Below are 26,139 nucleotides of genomic sequence, written 5' to 3'. Positions count from 1 at the left end.
ACAAGAGAGCTCATCAAGAGAAATATGAGGTGGTCAAAGCTCCCATGACTTGCAAGATGAAAGAAGGAGAGTATGTATGAAACCACGTGCAAAGAACGCAAAGGTATGTGGAATGCCTTGTTAGGCTCAATGTGAAGTTCGAAAAGGAGTTGGCCATTGACATGGTCTTGAACTCCTTGCCAAGTTGTTATGATCAGTTCATATTGGCCTATCATTTAGAAACCACATTAGCCCAACTCCACAACTTTTCTACAGACTGTTGAGTCGGGAATGAAGGGAAAGATTTAAGCCCCTACCACTACTGCTAGTGCTCTCGTTCTCGATATTGGTCAAAGCAAAGGGAAGAAGAGGAAGGCTGCTCCCAAAGCTAACTGGAAGAACAAGGCCCAAGCTCGGTCATCTAGCAATCGCCCAAAGGCAAGGCCCAAATCAAACATTCCAATTGTTAGTGACCCCAAATAGGTCATTTTCTACTATTGCAATGACAAGGGCCATTGAAAAAGGAGCCTCCCCAAGTGCTTTCAAGATATCAAGGATGGCAAGGTGAAGCCATCTCAGCAGGTACATACACTATTCAAACTAATAACTCATAATCTACTTGTTCTTGGGTCCTTGATACAGGATGCGGTTTTCACATTTGTTCTGAATTGCAGGGGCTAAAAGAAAGTGAGGAGGTGGAGCATAGGATGATGAATCTGATTATGGGAAATAATTGATCTTCTTCTTTTACCAAGATTGGGACTTATCAGCTTGTACATAGTACTGATGTTAGGATTAGCTTGATTGATTGTTATTATTTGTCAGAAATGATACGAAACATTATTTCATTTCATGCATTCTTCAGATAAGGTTTTCGTTATTCATTTAATGATATGAATGGTTCAACTTTAGTTTATAAAAATGGTGTTTTTATATTTGAAGCTTTACCTTGTAATGGTGTGTATAAAACAGTGAATTGTGTTAAAAGCTTAGGTAATAGTGTATTTCACACTGATTCGTCTAATGGTTTAGACAAGGAATGTTTGTGGCACTGTCGTCTTGGGCACATTAACAAGAAATGTATCACCCAACTCCAAAAGGATGGAGTGTTGGAATCATTGGAGCTAAGGCGAGATGATGAAAGCGAATCTTGTCTCTTGGACAAGATGACAAAATCAACTTTCACTGGATCTTGTGAAAGAGGTCAAGGTTTGTTGGACCTCATACACATAGATGTGTGTGGACCCTTCAGATCTAGCACGAGAGATGCTAATCGGTTTTATGTAACATTTACGGATGATTATAGCATGTACGGTTATATCTACTTGATCAAACATAAATTAGAAACCTTTGAAAAGTTCAAAGAGTTTAAACATGAAGTCGAGAATCAATTAGGCAGGAAGATAAAGATGCTCCGATCTGATACAAGAAGAGAGTATCTTAGTATCGATTTCCACGACTACCTCAAGGAATGTGGAATAGTTCACAATTGACTCCTCCTAGGACACCACAACTTAATAGTGTAGTCGAGAGGCGCAAATTGACCTTGTTGGACATGGTTCGTTCCATGATGAGTCGATCCACTCTTCCCATTTCCTTTTGAGGGTATGCCTTAGAGACAGCCACCCATATTCTCAATCTTGTACCTACTAAAAAGGTTGCCAAAACACCTCACGAGATGTGGACAGGGAAGGTTCCCTCGTTAGAACATATCAAAGTCTGGGATTGTGAAGCTTTTGTTAGACGAGAGACTCATGACAAGCTAGAAGCCAGAAGTGAGAAGTATATTTTCATTGGCTACCCAAAAAAGTCTTTTGGATATTTTCTCTACAAGCCTAGTGAGAACATGGTCTTTTTAGCACGAAGAAGAGTCTTTTGCGAGAGAGAGCTCATATGCAAAGAGGACATTGGGAGCACAATTGACCTTGAAGAGATTCAAGAGTCAACCAATGAAGGAACCTTAGAAACTAGCACTCAACCAGAGGAAGAAATTCCAATTGAGCCAGTTGACAATTCGTTACCTCTTCATCGTTCTAGTAGAGTTAGCATGTCACCTGATTTCTATGATTTCCATATAATTATAGATGGTGATACGTTTATTAATGATTGTATGCTGGTGAATTCGGAAGAACCAACTAACTACAAGGAAGCAATGGCGGGCCCTGAGGCTTCAAAGTGGAAAGAGACAAAGGATAGCGAGATCAAGTCCATGTAAGACAACCAAGTTTAGAATTTGGTTGATCAAGAACCTGGTCGAAAGACAGCTGGTTGCAAATGTATTTTCAAGAAGAAGACCGACATGGATAGTAATGTGCACACATTCAAGGCACGACTGGTTGTGAAGAGCTTTACTCAAACTTGTAGGATTGACTATGATGAGACCTTCTCACCAGTGGCTAAGATAAAATCTATTAGGATCATGTTCGCCATAACTGTCTTTCATGATTATGAAATCTGGCAGATGGATGTCAAAACTGCTTTCTTTAATGGAAAGTTTGTTGAGGATGTTTACATGAGTCGGCCAGAGGGTTTTGTTGATGCAAAGTTTCCCAATAGAGTGTGTAAGGTTGAGAAATATATTTATGGATTGAAACAAGCATCTCGCAGCTGGAATCTTTTCTTTCATGAAAAAGTTGAAGAATTTGGTTTTTTTTTAGAAGTGAGGATAAGTCCTATGTATATGTCAAAGATAATGGGAGTATAATATATTTTTTAGTATTGTATGTTGATGAAATACTACTTATAGGAATTGACATTCCAACCTTGCAAGAAGTGAAATCTTGGCTTGGAAAGTGTTTTGCTATGAAGGATCTAAGAGAGGCAGCCTATATTCTTGGGATAAGGATTTTGAGAGATTGAAAAAGAAGACAAATTGGACTTAGTCAAAGTACATAGTTGGATAGAGTACTCAAACAATTTAGTATGGATAATTCCAAGAAATGAGAGCTACCTATACAAAGCAATGCCAAGTTGAGTAAGAATCAAAGCCCCAGTACGGATGATGAGATAGTTGATATGAGTCGAGACCCTTATGTTTCAGCTGCAGAATCGATCATGTACGCTATGACATATACTCACCCTGACGTGTCCTTTGCCTTAAGCATGTTCAGTCGCTATTAGGGAAATTCTGGCAGAGCTCATTGGACAGTAGTGAAGAACACTCTCAAGTATCTGCGAAGGATAAAGGACATGGTTCTAGTCTTTGGATACAATAATACGCTGAGAGTGACTGCGTATACAGACGCCAGCTTTCAGACAAACAGAGACAACTTTTGCTCTCAGTCTGGATGGGTGTTCACTTTAAATGGTGAAGCAGTTACTTGGAAAAGTTCCAAGCAAGACATGGTGACTGATTCTACGTGCGAATCAGAGTACATAGCGACAAGTGAAGCATGAAAGGAAGCAAGTTGGTTGAGGAACTTCATCGAAGATCTTGGAGTAGTTCCAACCATTTAGGAACCAATGGAACTTTTCTGTTATAATGAAGGTGCGGTTGCTTTGACTAAAGAACCGATAGACCATGGCAAGTCAAGACATATTGACAAAAAGTACCATTACATCAGACATAGAGTAGAAGAAGGTCACCTCATTGTGAAGAGGGCATCATCATAAGAGAATCTTGCAGATGCTTTGACGAAGGCTCTGAGTAGGGTTAAGCATAATCAGCATGCTGGGAGTATTGGATTGAGAGATGATATTAGTTTTAGTAGTTAGATGATTAGTTTTAAACATGTAAAAAAATAAATGTAATTGATTTGTTGTGATTAAATAATAGAGATAATTTATGAGTTTGTTTACTGCCTATGTCAATTATTTATTCTTGTGTTTCATTTTGCATGTTTTACTTCTTGAATAATTTAATTATTCAAATTCCCCAGTCACTCATACTTTGGGAAGTAAGTAGTGAATTAAGATTGTCATGAATTGCATTGTAGATTGTCTAAGGAGGTTAGACATAGCAATTGTATTGCTACAACATTCGTGAGTACTTAGAAATCGAGATTTAAGTATTGGATAAATCCATGATCAGAGAATTACTTCATGGATCATATCATGAGTAATTCTGAGATGATAATATCTTATATTCTTGAAATAAAGATATATGAGTTGTAATTTACAAGTCGGTTGTGCATTGGAATTGCGAAAACGCATCAGTAATATGATGTTATAAAATGTAGTATCATGTATGATTTGATGAGTAAAGGATATAAGCATATGAGTCAAAGTTTATTCATTCATTTTTTTCAAACAAGAAAAGCGATATCTTTGGGCCCCTCGATGATTTGGTGTTGAATTATAGTGTTGGGCCCAACCATGACTCAATTGACGTGTTTAATTTGAAGTCTTATGTTGTAATCCCAAATCAGAAATATGGAAACAAAACTTGGACAATGAGATTGATTATAATCCATGTCTCATGTCCGTATGATATCTTGTAGAATGGAGGAATATTTGATCACTTATCTTAGGACCAATATCTGTTTAGTTCAAAGTTCGACAGTTGCTATGGAAGCACTCTTTGCTGTCTAATTTAGAAGTTATACTGGTAATTGCAGTTATAGACATATCCAAGTGGGAGACTGTTGGATTAGCTGTCTAAGCCAATAACTGAATTATTATATACTTGAATTATTAGCAAAGTCCTTTTAGGTTGCCCTCAAATCTAGTAATTGAATAGGATGACTTTTAGAGAGAGAGAGAGAGAGAGAGAGAGAGAGACTTATTTATTGATTTATTATATAATTAATAAATAGCAATAAATGAATTTATTAATATATTATGAAAATAATATATTATATAGAAATAGTAACATTTAATTAAGAATTAATCAAAAATTATTTAGAATTAATTTTGGGATTAAATGGATTAATTAAAAGTGCAAGGGTCTAATTGTAATTGTTCGATAGTTGAGCAAGAGGTTCCAGAACCTTTCTTAGAAGGGATGGACGGTTTCTAAGGATATTCGAGGGCATCTGGAATATTCTTTGCAGATAAATAGAAAGTTGGATAATTACCAATTTAAATTAATATTATTTTATTCAGATTAGGGTTATCCAGGTTTTCCTAATTCAGGTATAAATAGACCCTATGAGCTACAATTTTCGGCCACTCAATTCTCATAATCAAAAGCTGAAAATTTGATATTCCCTCTCCTCTCTCTTCAAGTCTTCTAGTTGCTAAGGTTGGGTCTGAACCATCAGAGCCACGAGATTTATGGTGCTCGCTTCCAATAGCTTTGAAGAAGGATTTAGATTTGTTTACTATAACAAATCAAGAGGTATGTAATCTTCCTTTATGAATTCTGATTTCATTAGGTTTTTTGTAGTTTGATAGTTCATAGTATGTTGCTTTTATGTGAAAGACATAGAACCTTTTAGGTTGCATGTGCCCTAATCATTTAACTGTTAAATGTTTTCCGCTTAATGCATTGTTGTTGTAACCTACGTTTTCCATCAATAGTAACACCATATGTCAATGATCCATACGTAGCGGTCCTAAGCTTAGAAAAATTGGTTCATGTGCTTTCACAACCAAACACCACCCTATATTATGCATGAAGAAGATTCTATTATCTAATATCGTAGCTATTTTGACCAACCTAACATGTCTTTGTTTTTCTTGAATAAATGATAAATATTGAATATTACCGTTGTACCCGACTATCTAAAATTGTGATAACTTTTTGACCACAAAGGAGGCCATTAGGATAAAGTTAATGCCTAAAAAACACCTTAAAATACAATACAAGCATCGGGTGCCAAAATATGTGGGGGCCTCATTTATGTACCTACTCCCATATTCATGGTTTGCGACGATGAACATGAGAGGTCGTAAAAGGAACGTGAAAAAAGTAGATAGTGTTGTAATGTGATACCTATTGTATTCCATTATGAATGTCGAAAGTTCATATGATATTAAAAACAACAAAAAAAGGAAAAAAAAATGGCTAAAAATTAGAGGATTAATTGCAGTACATGGGATACTTGCACCATTCTATTAATCCATGCAACTTATATTTACAACATTGAACGTAAGTTGTAGCAAACTATATTTTGTAATATTTCATATGAATTTGGATATTAAAATATAAAACTTATCATTTTACAATATTATGTGATAATTATATAAAAATGAAAAAAATATGGTAAGTTTATTATATTGCATCGTAGAAAATATATTACGAAATTGATAAAATGCTAATATAACTGTTAACCCATTCCATAAGTTCAATAGAAAGTTACATGATAAAATAATAAATCATTTCAATTGTTTAAGAGGGTGTTTGTGATTCCTTATCAAAATAGTTTTTTGATTTATACGATTTTCAAAAGTGTTTCAAATGTATGTTTTTGGCATTATTTAAAAAGAAATTTTCTAAAAATAAAAGAATCATGATATTTTAAGAGTTTTTGAGTTTTTAAACCGGAATTGACTATACCACCCTTAATGAAATCTCATTCTCATTTTCTTGGCTCATTATTTTTCATGTCCTTTTTTATAATTTTACATGTATAAAGCTTTTTTTCATCACAAAAATTAGACAAAACTGCAAAAATGGTTAATGTGGTATGTATTTTTTTCGGGTTTTGATCCAAAATTTGATTTTTTTGGATTTGTAGTCAATTTGAAATAGTTTTGTTGCGTTTTTGAAATATTTAAATGAGTGTAATATGTTTGGGGTATTTATTTTCCATTTATTTTTTGTTTTTTTTAAAACCTAATATTTATTTATTTATTTTAATAATTAAAAAGTAAGAAGGGGCTCTCTCTCACACACACATTATTTCTTCAAAACTCAAGAGCACACACATAGACCACTGATGCACACACTCTCCGGATTTTTTTGATTTGTTCATTCCACCATTTAAACACGCACACCTTATACAAACGAATCATCAGAGATAATCATCTAATACATATGGAATTGTTGCCACAAAAAACCAATATACAATCTATTCACTAATAACCCAACAACGGCAGCAGAAGACCCATGGAACGACAAAAGACTTATTTAAGGGATATCAAATTGTTTCTTTGTTTTTTGAAGTTCTTGACAAGAGAACATTAGGGTTCTTCGATTTTAGAGGGGAGTTTTTCGATTCAGTGGGGTATTCACGATGTAAATACGTCATTAGGGGTGGAGAGTGTGAGTTCGATTCCAGCGGTTCAAACATTAAGGTTCTTTGGTTCCGCCGTTCCTTTGTTTCTCTCTCGCTCACAACTGAATGCAACCAAAAATAAGACAACCTTAGTGTTCTTCACTTTCTCTCAACAAATCTTTTCTAGCTATAGATGTCATGGTCGATTCACATCACCTAACGATGGGGTGGTTTTCCAGGATTGATTTATCTTACTATGGGTTAGGGTTTCACCTGAAACATTTTGGGGCTTTTTTTTTTTGTATATCAAAAACTCCACAAATAAACGTGTGTATGATGCTGTGTGTTTTACCCTACATGAAATTGAAGAACATGAGATGGATAGTTCCCCTTCTTTTGAAATTGCAGCCCCCCAAAAAAGTCATACATGCAAAATTATCTCGTGCTTCTTCCCACATGTGTGAGCAGGAAACCCAACAAACAAAGAATGTTTGGCTAAAAAGAAAATGATGAAGAATAGAGGGCTTTTTTTTTTTTTGCAGCTTCAATCTTTCGATTTCTTTTTCTATCTTAATCGATGGCAGATACAAACACTATATAGAGGAAGAGATCAGTTTCTATGTCTTCCTCCATTTATGCATTTTAATTACACGCCAAATATTAAACCCAGAGGCTTCAATTTATTGCATCAAATCTGAAGATGGAGTCAATATTTAGAGGAAATGGACCTTAAAGTTGGTTATTGGACACATCAAACTCTTCCAAACCGGAACTTTCACCCATACATTCTGGTAACTATCTGGAAAATTTGTTGTTGAAGAGCTTTAATTGCATGTGAATGTGTGTGTTTGTTTATTTGTTTGCTCGAGAGAGAGAGAGACTTATTACTTTTTAATTATTAAAATAAATAAATATGTATTATGTTTTAAAAAATAAAAGAAAATTGGAAAATAAATGGTATTACAAACATTTCAATATTCGGAGAGATCAAATATGCAACGAAATTAACTCAAAATGCCATCAATCTAAAAAAATTGGAATTTTTACCAAAATCCGAAAAAAAAAATGCATACCACATTAACCATTTTTATAGTTTTGTCTATGAATTAATTCAAACATTTTAAAAAAAAGCTTATTTTGCTATCATTATAAGTAATTAAACACTTTTATTCAAAATTAAACAAACCAATTCCAAACACCCCCTTAAATATGCATTATTAAATTGTGATATTTAATAATATCATAAAGAAATTATAAGCGGCAGCAAAATAATTTTTGTGATGTTTCTAAAAATCAAAATATTTTTAACAGAAAATGAGAATCTAAAATGAATATTCTGGTTTGAATTTGGATATCATTTATATTACTTAAAGAATATAATTTATCATAAGATTATCTAAAACTATGGACACAGTTTTATCATTGTTTTAAAAAACGGTTTCAATCGATTTGAATTGGCGGGTTTTTAAACCGTGTAATTTTTTGTTACAATTTAGTCATTAACTTTTTAATTTTTTTAATTTTCATCATTTGACCAGTCAACTCAGTTACATTGATGCCGTGTCATTATTTGGTTATAAGCCAACATAAATTTTTAATTTTGTTAGTCATTAACTTTTTAATTTTTTTAATTTTCATCATTTGACCGGTCAACTCAATTACCTTGATGACGTGTCATTCTTTTGTGATATGACATGCCGGCATGACATTATTTGATTATGTGGTAGTGACATGTCATAGCCAACATAGTCAAATAGTGCAACGCCAGCATGCCAAGTCGCCAAATACAAACACATCAACATTCCAAGTAGCCAAAGAATGACACGTTAGCATGTCACCTCAATGAGTAACCGGATTTGGGTCAAATGGTCAAAATGAAAAAAAAAATTAAAAAACTTAATGATTATACTGTAACAAAAAATAATGCAATGTCAAAATCGAATTTTCATAAAAACATAATGACTTTTGTACAATTTACCCAACTATTTTTATCGTTAACTATACCTTTAAACTGTGTTCAAAGATACCGGATATCCGAAAAATTGGATAGCGGATATATATCCGCATCCATATCCAAATTTTCGGATATCCGAAATCATTTCATTAACTAGTTAACAACATCAATAACGCAAACCACTGTACTGCAGACTCGAAACACAAAACCTGAGGAAGAACACAAAAGACAAACTACCAAGAAAGAAGTAAACTATACACATTACTAAATTACCCGTTAATGACAAAAGTAAAGGAAAAAACATTTCTAATACTTGAAGGTAGATACTTTACGGTGGCTGAACAACTCACTAAATAAATCACATGTTTTTTTTACCCATTACCGATTTACACAAAGATATACTTCTTCATGCTGAAGGTAAATACACTCAAGAAGAAAACATATCTTCATTGTTTTGTACAGTATAATAGCGATGATTAAACATATGAAACTACATGTTGTAAGAAACCAAAGATGCTTTTAAGCATGAAGATCAAATATGGAAGCCGCTAAATCGGAAAAAATATGAACGATCTTCTGTTTGGGATAGTAATTTGATGTACGATTAGTCGATTAGAATATGTTAACTATCAATTCTTAATCACACGATAACCCTAAAGGTGGATTTAGTGGAGCGAGGTAACCCGCAGTTTTGAGACGGCACTAGAGGTACTACCGGCTGCACCGACCCGAGCTTCGAAGGTACCGCCAAATATGTATAGGAACCGGATGCTTATGCGGCTTGAAACCTTCTTTCGTGTCTTTATATATATACTAGGCGAATCTCCGCACGTTGCGCGAGAATAAAATTATATAGTTAAAATAATAACTTTTACCAAATTATTATTTAATATTTCTACTTTGAAACAAAATGTTAGTAGTAAAGCAAATATATAGTTAACATATTAGTTTTATTAAACATTATAGTTTAATTTTTAAGTCATTGTGATATATACAATTATTTGATAATTTTATTAACCGTTTAAAATTGTGTAAATTATATATCAAATGAATGATAATATAACGGGTAACAAAACATATGAACAAAAATATGAACTGCAACTTTTAGTAACATACAAATAGAAAAACATCTATTATAACATTTGTATTAAAAAGATATATGTACAACGAATAATAAAAAATATGAAAAATAAACACTATAACTTTTAATAACATAAAAACATTAAAACATCTATTATAACATTTATATTAATTCTTCATATTTAAATCACAAATCTCTTCAAATACATTAATGTTTTTAATGAGCAAAAATTTTACAACCTTATAAAAGAAAGGAAAATAAAAAGTTATTAGTGATTACTAATTAATAATCATAAGTTAAAAACTCTTGAGTTGTAACTAATAAATATACATAAATTAGAAAACTCTTGAGTTGTAGTGTGAGTTTCAAATGAATGCGGTACTTGGAAATATATATTTATTATTATTATTATTATTATTATTATATTCGTCTAAATAATTGGTTTTGATGCATCATTTTAATCCCTTCAATTATTAAACATAAAGATATTTAATTATAAATTTATAACATACATAGGTGCATATACATGTTAAACAAATCACATATAATATATATATTTTTGTAAATGTCATATGTAATTCTTGTCGTAATAATATGGATAAATTACTTTCATATGAAGAACATATCATGAGAAGTCTATCATAATTACATATCAAATGTTCAAAATTATGTTATCTTTTAAATATTGTCTTTTAAATATGTTGTGTAGGATAACCCAACAAAAAAATAATAGAAAATAAACATAATCAAAATAGAAAAACTACAATCAAATAAATAAGAGCATTGGGTGGTTGAATATATAAATAAAGATGTTACATAAACATACATTTAAATCAAAAAAAAAAACTAACATTCGTCAACTTTGCTCAAACAAAAAAACCTATATCCATTTTATAAATCTTTTTTCTTCATTTAACACCATTCAACCATAAAAAATTGATGACAATTCTTCACTAACCTACAATCAAAATATTTTTCTTGAAAAAGAAGAATCAGAAAGATATTCCAAGCAAAACATTGATGTTTGGAGAGTCGCATTCAAGATTGAATAATACATACAAATCACATATAAAGATTAAATGAGAAATTGAATATAAAGAAATAGTAGAAAAACTTCATTTGTTTTGGTTGAAAGAATAAATCATATTACAATTACCATCGATGCGACATAACTCATTTCTTCAAATCATCATATTTGGATCGTGAATGCTTCAACTATATGAAAACTTTTGAATCACAATATCTTCAAATCCTTCTTACATGTAAGATTTTATATAACACAAAAGACACAAAAGATTGACTTTTTTATAGTAAACTTTTCACTAAATGCTAATTAAACATAATATAAGTTATAAAACTTTTGAGTGTTAAATCATAATTAAGAAAACTTTTGAGTTGCATTAGTTAAAAAATGGGGTTTCAAATGAATGTGGTTTGAGGAAGTTAAAAAAGGGGGTTTCAAATGCATTAGATTCAAGAAAAAATGCTAGCTTTATAAGTATATATATATATATATATATATATATATATATATATATATATATATATATATATATATATATATATATATATATATATATATGTTGGTTCCTTTGAGATTAATAAAAAATTAGAGATTGTGAGATAGGTGGATAGCCCTTTGATGTTATGATCTTTATTTGTAAAATGCGGTGGTGACATAATTGTAAATACATTAGTAACTTTTTTAATTAACGCCGTCATTAACTATTGTACGGCTAGTATTCTAATTTTACAAAAAATCATATCAGTTTTGGAGAGGCTACAATACTGTAACCGCCTATACTATATTCTTTCTCGATCAAAATCTCACTTAGAAACTCTCACGAAAACCCTATTTTTCTTTCTTTATCACATTTTGCCCTAGTTTTCGTTTGTTAGTTGTGCAAATTAAGTTTGATAAATCAGTAAATGTCTTCAGGAGAAAATCTAAACGAAGACGCATCTTCATTAATCGAAATGATAGGTTACAATGCCAGTAATTTTTCATTTTATTGATAATGCATGTTTGTTTTAATTAGTTAACTGTAGTTTTATGTTGATAATGATGATTTTTGTTTTGATTCAGTAGTTTTTTTCGTCATTTTTACTTGATTTTGATGATTTTCTCGTTTACAGTTCATTTGTTTTTTATTATGTTTGTTTGTGGTGGTTTTTTATGTAAGTAGTTGTTTATACTTGCACAGATAAAGATTTCAAAAGAAACTATGTTCGAAAAAAGTTCAAAAATCAAAAGAATCTCGAAGGAGGTAGAAGTGGTGTTATTTCCGAAGGTACAGTTCAAAAAATGATATTCAAAGAGGTTTATGTGATATTTTTTGTCTCGTTTTCTTCTGTTATCTTTTTATTCATAATTGATTATCATATTTTGTGATTATGTATTTCTATGTATCAAACGTGAATATGAAGATCTTTCTGGCGAAGTTATAGAGAAAATTTCGAGGAGAAGAAATGTTAAAGGTATTTGTTGTAATCATAATTGATTTTGTTATTTTTTTAGTGGATTGAACATAACATTTAGTTATATGTTTATTTCTAGTTCGAATCATAAATGATTTTATAGGTTTGTTTATAATCATTAGAAAATAGTAATGATAAATGTATGTTTTTATAATCATTAGTGATTGTGTGATTTAAAATCATAGTTTAGTAGTCATATGCATTTTTGTTCTGTATTAATTACTAATTATGTTAATTTTTTGTAGTAAATGCTTCTGTTTGTGAGAATGAAACTGAAGATATTTTAGAGAAAAATTCCAAGGTTAAAAATGATAAAGGTATGTTTTTGCAATCATAAGTGAATATGTTTCTTCATTTGTAACTGACTATATGTATTATGTTTTCTTTTTTACTAACACTATTTTTCTAATAAAAAATGTAGTTAAAAATGTAATTTAGAGAGCTCAAGGCAGACACGATCATCTTCCAAAAAAGAAAAGGCCAAGGAGGTGTTGTAAACACGGTTAAAGAAATCCAAAAAAACATTTATTGAACAACCAAAAGTGAACCTGAATGTTAAGGGAAATAAATTAGTTTTTGAGAAGGTCAAAACTATAAGTAAGAAACGTGAACTATCTGATGAAGATGATTCTGATTTTCAGAGTCATCCTGGATTTTCAAAGAAACCAAAGAGAGAAGCTAAAGTTGTGAAGAAAGAGAAAAAAAGTTGTTGTTATAAAAGAATTTCCTTCATTGAAGAACAGATGTTCACTCGGGTCATTGTTGGGTGTTATTCAAGGTTTAAGTAGATAACAAAAGGATTGTGTTAGGGCTATGGGATTTGGGAGTTTGTTACGGATGAAGATGATCGACATACCGTTAAAGATTGTTTATTATGTTCTTGATCATTTTAATTTTGAAAATTTGAAGGTGGAGTTTGAGAATTATCAAGTTAGTGTTGATAGTAAATCTGTTCATGAGATGTTAGGATTACCATCTAGTGGCTCATTACTTTCAAACATGGATTACATTTCCTGAGAATAATGAAGAGAGCTGTATGTTTGAGTGGAAGAAACAGTATGGAAATATTGATAAATTGAGATTGAAATAGCTAAAGAATGAACTTGTTTGAACTAGTACAGCGGATGATAACTTTAGAATCAACCTTTAGTTCTTTTTATTAATTCATTTTGTGGGTCTACAAGCATGGGTAAATGTAATCTAATCCATTGTATTTAATCAGAAGAGATACTGATTTAAGTAGCATTGACTGGTGCGATTTCTTTGTCGATTGTTTGGTAAGGACGAAGAAGGTTTACAACCCACATAACAAATCTTCTTTCTTTTATGGAACAACAACATACATTATGGTACGTGAGCTAATTTTTAATATTAAATCTTCTTTTTAGTTTTAAAAATATGTTTTTTTTTTATTTTTAAGCGTATATGATTGTATAATCATATATGATTAATTATATATCACACAACATAATCATATATGTTTATTCATATATATTATGATTAATCATATATTTGATTTGTATAAATCATATATGATTGTATAATCATATATGATTATATAGTCTATTTTTTGTTTAATTATATATTACACATCATAATCATATATGATTATTCATATTTATTATGATTAATGATATATTAAACTGTATAAGTAAATCTTTTTAGAATGTTCACTTATTTGTTATATATGTTTTTTTGCAGTTGTTGTATGTGGTTAGTTTCAAGTTTGATCATTTGCAAGTCACACGTAAACGTCCAACTATTTTTTATTGGACGTTAGAGAATATAAGGTTTCTTGAGGATATTTTACAAGAGAATGGAGGATTTGGATGTGGAGATGTTAATGAACCATATGTTGAAGAAGAATGTCAAGAATTTGAGTATAATGAGGAGGAATCTAGTGGTGATGAGGATGAATTTGATGGTGATGAGGATTTATGTGATGAGGATGAAGAAGAGTTTGATGTTAATAAAGTTAGTGTTGTGGAGGTAACTTTATAGTTTTATTCATTTATTATTTTTTTAGTGATGGGTTTTTAGCATTCTAACACTCCTAAGGTGTACATGCAACCCTAGAAACCTTGGATCTATGTTTTCTCTATTATACATGCAAACTTTCATTTTTTCCAAGGTTCCATCCTAACTAGCATACAATGGAGTGTATGTAATACAAAACTAGTAGAATGACATACCTTTTCTTGTAGCTTGATTCCTTAAGCCTTTAAGAGCCTAGCACCCCAAGTGTGATGCCTCAAATGCTTCACACAACACCACGAACAATTGGAAGAACTTGAGAGAAGTATACTTGCACTCACAAAATTGGCTAGCCCTCTTAGCTTTCACTTAAGTGCCGATTTTGGATGTCATGGAGTCCTTTATATAGTGTGACAAACTAGGGTTACACCATGTAAACCCTAATGACTTTCCATATCCCTCATGCTCCATGGGTTAAAACCTCCATGGAGTATCCATGGGTCACCACATGGGTTTAGCCCAATATAAAGGATTACGGATCATAAGCCCACTATATAAGAATGAATGATTTACACAATCAATCCCCATTTATTTAATTAGTCTCTTTTGATCACAAAATTAAATACAAACTAATTCTTGATCAATACTAATTAAATAATATGATTTCATATTAATATATTAGAACTTATAATATATTAATAAATCATAAATATCATCTTCTCAAAAGTCCATCCTTACAAATTGTTCCGGTGCCATGCAACCCAAATGGACCATGCTACTCTCGGGTCAAGTACATACCAATTGTAGTTATTGGCTTAGACACTAAATCAAACAGTCTCCCACTTGGATAAGTCTAATAACTATAACTGCAAGTACGACTTAAAACACCGACTAGCAATCGTAGCTCTTAAAATCCTCTTTCGAAACGATACGCTCCATTTTAGATAAGTGATCATATAATCCTCTGTTCTCAAGATATCAGCTGAACAAATACATGCAACAACGTCGTACTTATTGTCCAACAGTTTGTTTCCCGATTTCCGACTTGTTTGACATAGAACTTAGTCGACCACATCAGTTTAGTTCTGACCGGGCCCGTCACATAAGTTAAACCAAAATCATCGAGGGGCCCAAGATATCGCTCTTTGTGACATCCCCTAATTTCTCGGCCAGAAAAGACCGATTTAATTTATGCTTTTTAAAATAAAATCAGAGAAATCTTTTCAAAAGATATTGCGGAATAGGTCCCCAATATAAAACATGATAATGTTTATCAAAACCTTTCTTTAAGAAATATATAATTTCCTTTTATATTAAAACCTCGGGATGTCATGTTCCTATACATATCAAAAGCATAAACAAGACATTATAAGCCTTACAACAGTTATTTATAACTACTGGCCTATAATCCATAAATCACTCATCATCATCATCCGACTATGCTCGGAGTCCACTACCTGTAATCATAAAAGCTGAGTGGGTCAGGCTTGGAAGCCTGGTGAACATATAGGGTTTTCAACCCACAATAAACAAATTTATTGTACTTAAACATCAATCAATCAACCAAATTACCCCAACCCCATTATCTTATTAATTTCTTAAGGGTTTACCCTAAGATTCAACTATCACTCCTTCCTAAGGATTCATCCTAAGGAATAGGCACAAGGTCACACCATCACCAGGGTTTATACAACAGGGGCTAAATTCATAGCTCTTATTTATTGACAGTATTATTGACAGTATTCACCCCTGTCATACATGTCAATGGGTTTTTAGAGTACTCCAAATGAACATATAGTTCATTACACCTACAAGTTGCGGGCCTGCTAGTGTTCCACAGACCATCTAGAATAGTCCATGGTTGTCATCCCTACTCTGCTGAATGACGGGGGTCACCGTTTGGGTAAGGGCTTATCTCATATTTCACCACTCACCCTCAACTTATGATCTCCTTTCACCACTCACCCTCAACTTATGATCAATATTACTGATCATCTCCTTTATCCAACTCACCTTTCATCACACATCCATTATTTCATCTACCCATGTTTGACCCAACATTTTTGTAGATAAAAATACATATACAGTTTAAATTATTTAAAAACATGTATAAATCACACCTTCAACATCCAACTCAAATAAACAAACAATAAATATTCACACAGCACGTATTTTATATAAAATACTTCATATCTATGTGTAAGGTGAAAGTAACTACACACTCACCTGATTTAATGAAAATCAGGCAGCAATTCGTTTCCTAAAACGATCGTTTCTAATAATACCGGGAGTTTTATTGAGAAACCAGGCTCTGCGAAAGGTCGGGCTTCAAAACCGAAAAGATAAATTTTCTGGGCTTCTCTGGCACTTCGTGGCGTATTCCGGGTGTTAGAATCGATACCGGGGCTTCGGCGAATGTTAAGATGAAGAAAATATGGAAAAAGGGGCTAAATATGGCAAAATCTCAAAAGTAACTGGGAGGGTTCGCATACCCTTCTATTTATAGGGTCCGAAGCTGCTGATCGGACGGATGAGAAGAGTCCACGCGGCAGCAGATCCGAAGAGTAGTCACGTGGGCTGCGCATGCGAAGGATCAGGTGGCAGTCCTTGATTGGACCGAAGTCCGGGTCCGAAGGTCGTGACCGTTCCTTGTTCTGGGTAGTTTAGTCACAAAATCCATAGTAATGTCCTCCCATTTACCTATGGGTACAGGTAAAGGTTCTAAACTCCCATACGGTTTCTGATGTTGTGCCTTAACCCTAGCACAAGTTACACACTCAGCCACATACTTAGCAACGTCGAGCTTCATCGTCAGCCACCAGTAATAGGGTTTTAAGTCCCTATACATTTTCGTACTGCCGGGATGAATCGAGTACATGGTCTTGTGAGCTTCTTCCATCAGAAGATCCCTTACTCCTCCCGTCTTAGGTACCCAAATCCTATCTTTGAATACCTTCAGTCCTTGACCGTTTGTATCAAACACCAACGTTTTGCCCAAACGTTCCTCCTTTCGGTCATTTCTCTCTAAAGCTTCCTCTTGAGCTTTCTTTATACTTTCCACAACTGTCGAGACAACTTCAATTCTCAACGCTCTTGGCCTTTTCTTTTCAAGATTTACCTTCCGACTGAGAGCATTAGCAACAACATTTGCTTTACCAGGGTGGTAAAGTATCTCACAGTCGTAGTCCTTGAGTAACTCTAGCCAGCGCCGTTGCCTCATGTTCAATTCCTTCTCCATACCTTTAAGGCGAATACTACCGCTGCCAACTCCAGACCATGAGTGGGGTAGTTCTTTTCATGCTCTTTCAATTGCCTCGATGCATACGCTATCATTTTATCCCTTTGGGTCAGAACACAACCTAACCCAACTCCAGAGGCATTACTATAAAATGTGAAGTCATCAACTCCTTCAGGTAACGAAAGAATCGGTGCTTCACACAACTTCTTCTTTGACTTCTCAAAGCTTACTATGCTTCTTATTCAAAGTATAAATAGCTCCTTTGTGGGTCAAAGCTGTCAATGGAGTCGCGATCGAAGAAAAGCCTTGGATAAATCAGCGATAATATCCAGCTAATCCTAAAAAGCTTCAGATCTCCATAGGACTTTCAATTGTAACCTTCGAGTTACAAAATAAATCCTTATTGAGTACTCCTTCTTCTTCTTAGAATAAGTATTTTCCTTCGTTTATTGTAACAGACCGATGGGTCATGTTCTAATGATCTCTCATTGTATATTGCACTACTTAGACTCAGATCTCCTAGGGACAAATTTCGGAGCAAACTATACCTTCCTTCATGTTCTAATGTGATACAATCACAGTTCAACATGTATCATTTCTAACTACCTACTTCTTTAACAATGAGTGCGATACTTCTATTGATCGCTTTGATCATTTCTCACTTCAATCTTCTGGCTTAAGTCAAATACTACATCAAACTTGGTTCTCTGAACCACATAATAAACTCATCTTAGTCGGACTCGATTCGATATGACCTCTAAGGTCGGAATAACAATCATCTTCTTAGTCATTACCGAAACGATGGTAACGACAGACTAGAATAAGACGGAATCAATTACTAGCTCCTTGGTAACCTTGTCACTTTCCCTGATCCAAGTGTGAGTCATGTGCTTCCAGTAGTATAGATCTCTACTACTATTCATACCTACTCATACTCGTCCCAAGTACTGTCTCGCAGTCCCCAAGTCCTAAAATCACAAAACAATTTAACACATACGAATGTGTCCAATTAATCATAAAATTTTCCTAGACTCTACTAGGACTTCTTCCATGCGTATCTTCAATCATCAATTCTGCTTCAACTTGGTTGGTGATGGAAATTCCAGACGATTGGGACAACTTCAAGAATTACACCAACCATTCATCATCCTGCCAATCGGAGGTGTACTTCAGACGTACCGTATCCCTCTAAACGTTCCGTTATTTTATTAGACATATTCTAAAGGCAAGATACCACTCTTATGATATCTTCTGATAGGTATCATTCACTATCATAAGCTTTTCATTTCCTCCATCTACTCAATTCTCTACGAGTCTTCACCATAATGTTTTGTACACCCAAGCAGGCGTTCGGTGTACCAGGCGAGAATTTAAGATAGGAAAGCTTTATTTACGATAGACGTATAAATCTCCTTATCACTTCGAAACGTTTACATGTTAGTTCTAATCTCGTAATCATACGCTTAGAATCCTACACACATAAGGTTTCCAGATCCGGTCGGCAACAGACCATAGATCCGAACAAATAATAGCATCATTATAGCTATAACACAAAACATTTAGCACATAAAAGCATTTTAGGCATCTTTCCTAAAATAAACTAGTGCTCGTGTCAATTTAGGTGTACTACCTAAAATATAATAGACACACTCAACTCACAATCATCGCTTAGCATTCTAAGTTTAACTCTAAAAATCCTACAAATTTCCTAGTTCGCTTAAACTAATGCTCTGATACCAACTGTGACATCCCCTAATTTCTCGTCCAGAAAAGACCGATTTAATTTATGCTTTTTAAAATAAAATCAGAGAAATCTTTTCAAAAGATATTGCGGAATAGGTCCCCAATATAAAACATGATAATGTTTATCAAAACCTTTCTTTAAGAAATATATAATTTCCTTTTATATTAAAACCTCGGGATGTCATGTTCCGATACAGATCAAAAGCATAAACAAGACATTATAAGCCTTACAACAATTATTTATAACTACTGGCCTATAATCCATAAATCACTCATCATCATCATCCGACTATGTTCGGGGTCCACTACCTGTAATCATAAAAAGCTGAGTGGGTCAGGCTTGGAAGCCTGGTGAACATATAGGGTTTTCAACCCACAATAAACAAATTTATTGTACTTAAACATCAATCAATCAACCAAATTACCCCAACCCCATTATCTTATTAATTTATTAAGGGTTTACCCTAAGATTCAACTATCACTCCTTCCTAAGGATTCATCCTAAGGAATAGGCACAAGGTCACACCATCACCAGGGTTTATACAACAGGGGCTAAATTCATAGCTCTTATTTATTGACAGTATTATTGACAGTATTCACCCCTGTCATACATGTCAATGGGTTTTTAGAGTACTCCAAATGAACAAATAGTTCATTACACCTACAAGTTGCGGGCCTGCTAATGTTCCACAGACCATCTAGAATAGTCCATGGTTGTCTTCCCTACTCTGCTGAATGACGGGGGTCACCGTTTGGGTAAGGGCTTATCTCATATTTCACCACTCACCCTCAACTTATGATCTCCTTTCACCACTCACCCTCAACTTATGATCAATATTACTGATCATCTCCTTTATCCAACTCACCTTTCATCACACACCCATTATTTCATCTACCCATGTTTGATCCAACATTTTTGTAGATAAAAATACATATACAGTTTAAATTATTAAAAAACATGTATAAATCACACCTTCAACATCCAACTCAAATAAACAAACAATAAATATTCACACATCACGTATTTTATATAAAATACTTCATATCTATGTGTAAGGTGAAAGTAACTACACACTCACCTGATTTAATGAAAATCAGGCAGCAATTCGTTTCCTAAAACGATCGTTTCTAATAATACCGGGAATTTTATTGAGAAACCGGGCTCTGCGAAAGGTCGGGCTTCAAAACCAAAAAGATAAATTTTCCGGGCTTCTCGGGCACTTCGTGGCGTATTCCGGGTGTTAGAATCGATACCGGGGCTTCGGGGAATGTTAAGATGAAGAAAATATGGAAAAAGGGGCTAAATATGGCAAAATATCAAAAGTAACTGGGAGGGTTCGCATAACCTTCTATTTATAGGGTCCGAAGCTGCTGATCGGACGGATGAGAAGAGTCCACGCGGCAGCAGATCCGAAGAGTAGTCACGTGGGCTGCGCATGCGAAGGATCAGGTGGCAGTCCCTGATTGGACCGAAGTCCGGGTCCGAAGGTCGGCTAAGGAGGTGGGGTCCGCAGGCGAGGGTTCGGATCCGAAGCAGGGAAGACAAGACACGTGTTACAATCTGCGAGGTTCGGAGGCTAAGGCGGTGCGAGGCTCGGACCAGCTGCGAGCTTCGGATTGGGCCTCCCTTCGGTCGAATCAGAATCCGACACGCGGCTACTGTTCATGCGAGGGAAGGCGACACGTGGCTCGCATGACTCACCAATTTCGGACACGTGGCACTCTTTCAGCGAAGGTGACGTGGCAAAAACGTGACTATGCGAATTTTCTCGATTTTTGTGCAAAAACTTCTAAAATTCACAACTTTCGCATACGAACTCCGTTTTTGACGTTCTTTATATGCACGCGTAGGTAAAATTACGCTCTACAACTTCCATTTAGACTTCGTCGGCTAATTTTGATATTAATTTTGATATTATTGTTTTTAACAGACCGGGATAGGAAATCCGTTAAAAATTCATAACTTCTTCATCCGACGTCCGTTTTCGTCAGACTTTTTACCGTTGTGCTACTAATGACGAGAACTTCGATTCTCGTTTAGGTCGTGTCTGCTAAAAATCACTGGATCTAAAATTCGAGTTTTTAGCTGTCTACTACTAAGCTGAAACTTCGAAAAATCATAACTTCCTCATACGAAGTCAGATTTGGGCGTTCTTGTTATACCTACTCTCGGTTTAACGAACACTACAAGTTTTGTTTAGATTACTAAGGCTAAAAAGTAGTTTATCAAAAACTCACTTTTTACGACATTCGGCACCGTGCCGATTTGTTGCGAAACTTCGACATATCATAACTTCTTCTTTATAACTCGGATTTCAGCATTCTTTATATATCTGTAATCCTTGTCACGCCCACCACAAGTTTCTTAATAGATATCGGCTTTATCTAAAATTTAATTTTTGACGCTCATTTTTATTCTTAATTATTTAAACCCTAATAATTAAGCATAAAACACATAAAACACATAATATTCAGATAATTCCTTTTCATTCCTCCAAAATGAGTCACAAAGGTTAACCTAGACCATTATATCAATATTAATGCCTAGCCTAGAAACACGGGCATTACAACTCTCTCCCCCTTAGGATGATTCCGTCCTCGGAATCACACAACGACAAACAACTATGGGTAGCGACTCACCATGTCACTCTCCGTTTCCCAGGTGAGATTTGGCCCATTTATATGTTTCCAACGCACAAGCACTAAATCGACTATCTTACGTTACAACTTTTTAGTCTTACGGTCAACGATTGCCTCGGGTTCTCCAATTAACCTCTTGCTCTCATCCAACCTTAATTCAGAAATGGGAATTATGTCGGGCACCCCTCCCGTGAACTTCCTCAAATAACACACATGAAATATGTTATGAATACCCTCCAGTTCTTCCGGTAATTCTAGCTTGTAAGCTTGATTCCCGATCCTCTGAAGAACTTTAAATGGTCCAATAAACCTTGGACTCAATTTTCCCCTTTTACCAAATCTTATAAGTCCCTTCCATGACGAGACTTTAAGTAAAACCGAATCTCCAACTTCGAATGATATCGGTTGTCTTTTCTTGTCAGCATAGCTCTTTTGAGCAGCTAACATCATTTCCTTAATCACTTTCAACTTTCCAGCAGTCTGATGGACTATTTCAAGTCCCATAAACTGCTTTTCCCCAGCTTCCAGCCAACATGATGGCGTTCAACACTTTTCCCCATACAAAGCGTGATAAGGTGCCATCTTAATGCTTGAGTGGAAACTATTATTATAGGAGAATTCTACTAGAGGTAAGTGTTCATCCCAGTTACCTTGGAATTCTAGGGTACATGCTCTCAGCATATCCTCCAATGTTTGAATCGTTCGTTCGCTCTGACCATCAGTTTGCGGATGGTAAGCCGTATTCAAACACAACTTGGTACCCAATTCCTCTTGTAGACTCCTCCAAAACCTTGAGGTAAAACGGCTGTCACGAACGGATACAATCGTTAACGGAACACCGTGTAGCCTCACAATTTCCTTCACATAAGAATTTGCAAGTTTATCCATAGACCATTTCTCGTTAGCGGCTATGAAATGCGCACTCTTAGTGAAGCGATCAACGACCACCCAAATCATGTCGTGACCGTTCCTTGTTCTGGGTAGTTTAGTCACAAAATCCATAGTAATGTCCTCCCATTTACCTATGGGTACAGGTAAAGGTTCTAAACTCCCATACGGTTTCTGATGTTGTGCCTTAACCCTATCACAAGTTACACACTCAGCCACATACTTAGCAACGTCGAGCTTCATCGTCGGCCACCAGTAATAGGGTTTTAAGTCCCTATACATTTTCGTACTGCCGGGATGAATCGAGTACATGGTCTTGTGAGCTTCTTCCATCAGAAGATCCCTTACTCCTCCCGTCTTAGGTACCCAAATCCTATCTTTGAATACCTTCAGTCCTTGACCGTTTGTATCAAACACCAACGTTTTGCCCAAACGTTCCTCCTTTCGGTCATTTCTCTCTAAAGCTTCCTCTTGAGCTTTCTTTATACTTTCCACAACTGTCAAGACAACTTCAATTCTCAACGCTCTTGGCCTTTTCTTTTCAAGATTTACCTTCCGACTGAGAGCATTAGCAACAACATTTGCTTTACCAGGGTGGTAAAGTATCTCACAGTCGTAGTCCTTGAGTAACTCTAGCCAGCGCCGTCGCCTCATGTTCAATTCCTTCTCCATACCTTTAAGGCGAATACTACCGGTGCCAACTCCAGACCATGAGTGGGGTAGTTCTTTTCATGTTCTTTTAATTGCCTCGATGCATACGCTATCATTTTATCCCTTTGGGTCAGAACACAACCTAACCCAACTCCAGAGGCATTACTATAAAATGTGAAGTCATCAACTCCTTCAGGTAACGAAAGAATCGGTGCTTCACACAACTTCTTCTTTGACTTCTCAAAGCTTACTATGCTTCTTATTCAAAGTATAAACAGCTCCTTTGTGGGTCAAAGCTGTCAATGGAGTCGCGATCGAAGAAAAGCCTTGGATAAATCAGCGATAATATCCAGCTAATCCTAAAAAGCTTCAGATCTCCATAGGACTTTCAATTGTAACCTTCGAGTTACAAAATAAATCCTTATTGAGTACTCCTTCTTCTTCTTAGAATAAGTATTTTCCTTCGTTTATTGTAACAGACCAATGGGTCATGTTCTAATGATCTCTCATTGTATACTGCACTACTTAGACTCAGATCTCCTAGGGACAAATTTCGGAGCAAACTATACCTTCCTTCATGTTCTAATGTGATACAATCACAGTTCAACATGTATCATTTCTAACTACCTACTTCTTTAACAATGAGTGCGATACTTCTATTGATCTCTTTGATCATTTCTCACTTCAATCTTCTGGCTTAAGTCAAATACTACATCAAACTTGGTTCTCTGAACCACATAATAAACTCATCTTAGTCGGACTCGATTCGATATGACCTCTAAGGTCGGAATAACAATCATCTTCTTAGTCATTACCGAAACGATGGTAACGACAGACTAGAATAAGACGGAATCAATTACTAGCTCCTTGGTAACCTTGTCACTTTCCCTGATCCAAGTGTGAGTCATGTGCTTCCAGTAGTATAGATCTCTACTACTATTCATACCTACTCATACTCGTCCCAAGTACTGTCTCGCAGTCCCCAAGTCCTAAAATCACAAAACAATTTAACACATACGAATGTGTCCAATTAATCATAAAATTTTCCTAGACTCTACTAGGACTTCTTCCATGCGTATCTTCAATCATCAATTCTGCTTCAACTTGGTTGGTGATGGAAATTCCAGACGATTGGGACAACTTCAAGAATTACACCAACCATTCATCATCCTGCCAATCGGAGGTGTACTTCACGTACCGTATCCCTCTAAACGTTCCGTTATTTGATTAGACATATTCTAAAGGCAAGATACCACTCTTATGATATCTTCTGATAGGTATCATTCACTATCATAAGCTTTTCATTTCCTCCATCTACTCAATTCTCTACGAGTCTTCACCATAATGTTTTGTACACCCAAGCAGGCGTTCGGTGTACCAGGCGAGAATTTAAGATAGGAAAGCTTTATTTACGATAGACGTATAAATCTCCTTATCACTTCGAAACGTTTACATGTTAGTTCTAATCTCGTAATCATACGCTTAGAATCCTACACACATAAGGTTTCTAGATCCGGTCGGCAACAGACCATAGATCCGAACAAATAATAACATCATTATAGCTATAACACAAAACATTTAGCACATAAAAGCATTTTAGGCATCTTTCCTAAATTAAACTAGTGCTCGTGTCAATTTAGGTGTACTACCTAAAATATAATAGACACACTCAACTCACAATCATCGCTTAGCATTCTAAGTTTAACTCTAAAAATCCTACAAATTTCCTAGTTCGCTTAAACTAATGCTCTGATACCAACTGTGACATCCCCTAATTTCTCGGCCAGAAAAGACCGATTTAATTTATGCTTTTTAAAATAAAATCAGAGAAATCTTTTCAAAAGATATTGCGGAATAGGTCCCCAATATAAAACATGATAATGTTTATCAAAACCTTTCTTTAAGAAATATATAATTTCCTTTTATATTAAAACCTCGGGATGTCATGTTCCGATACAGATCAAAAGCATAAACAAGACATTATAAGCCTTACAACAATTATTTATAACTACTGGCCTATAATCCATAAATCACTCATCATCATCATCCGACTATGTTCGGGGTCCACTACCTGTAATCATAAAAAGCGGAATGGGTCAGGCTTGGAAGCCTGGTGAACATATAGGGTTTTTAACCCACAATAAACAAATTTATTGTACTTAAACATCAATCAATCAACCAAATTACCCCAACCCCATTATCTTATTAATTTCTTAAGGGTTTACCCTAAGATTCAACTATCACTCCTTCCTAAGGATTCATCCTAAGGAATAGGCACAAGGTCACACCATCACCAGGGTTTATACAACAGGGGCTAAATTCATAGCTCTTATTTATTGACAGTATTATTGACAGTATTCACCCCTGTCATACATGTCAATGGGTTTTTAGAGTACTCCAAATGAACAAATAG

This window comes from Lactuca virosa, chromosome 3, assembly GCF_052849685.1.
Source record: "Lactuca virosa cultivar CGN04683 chromosome 3, Lactuca_virosa_CGN04683_v6, whole genome shotgun sequence".
Classification (NCBI taxonomy): Eukaryota; Viridiplantae; Streptophyta; class Magnoliopsida; order Asterales; family Asteraceae; genus Lactuca; species Lactuca virosa.
Note: the sequence above shows the minus strand (reverse complement) of the source record.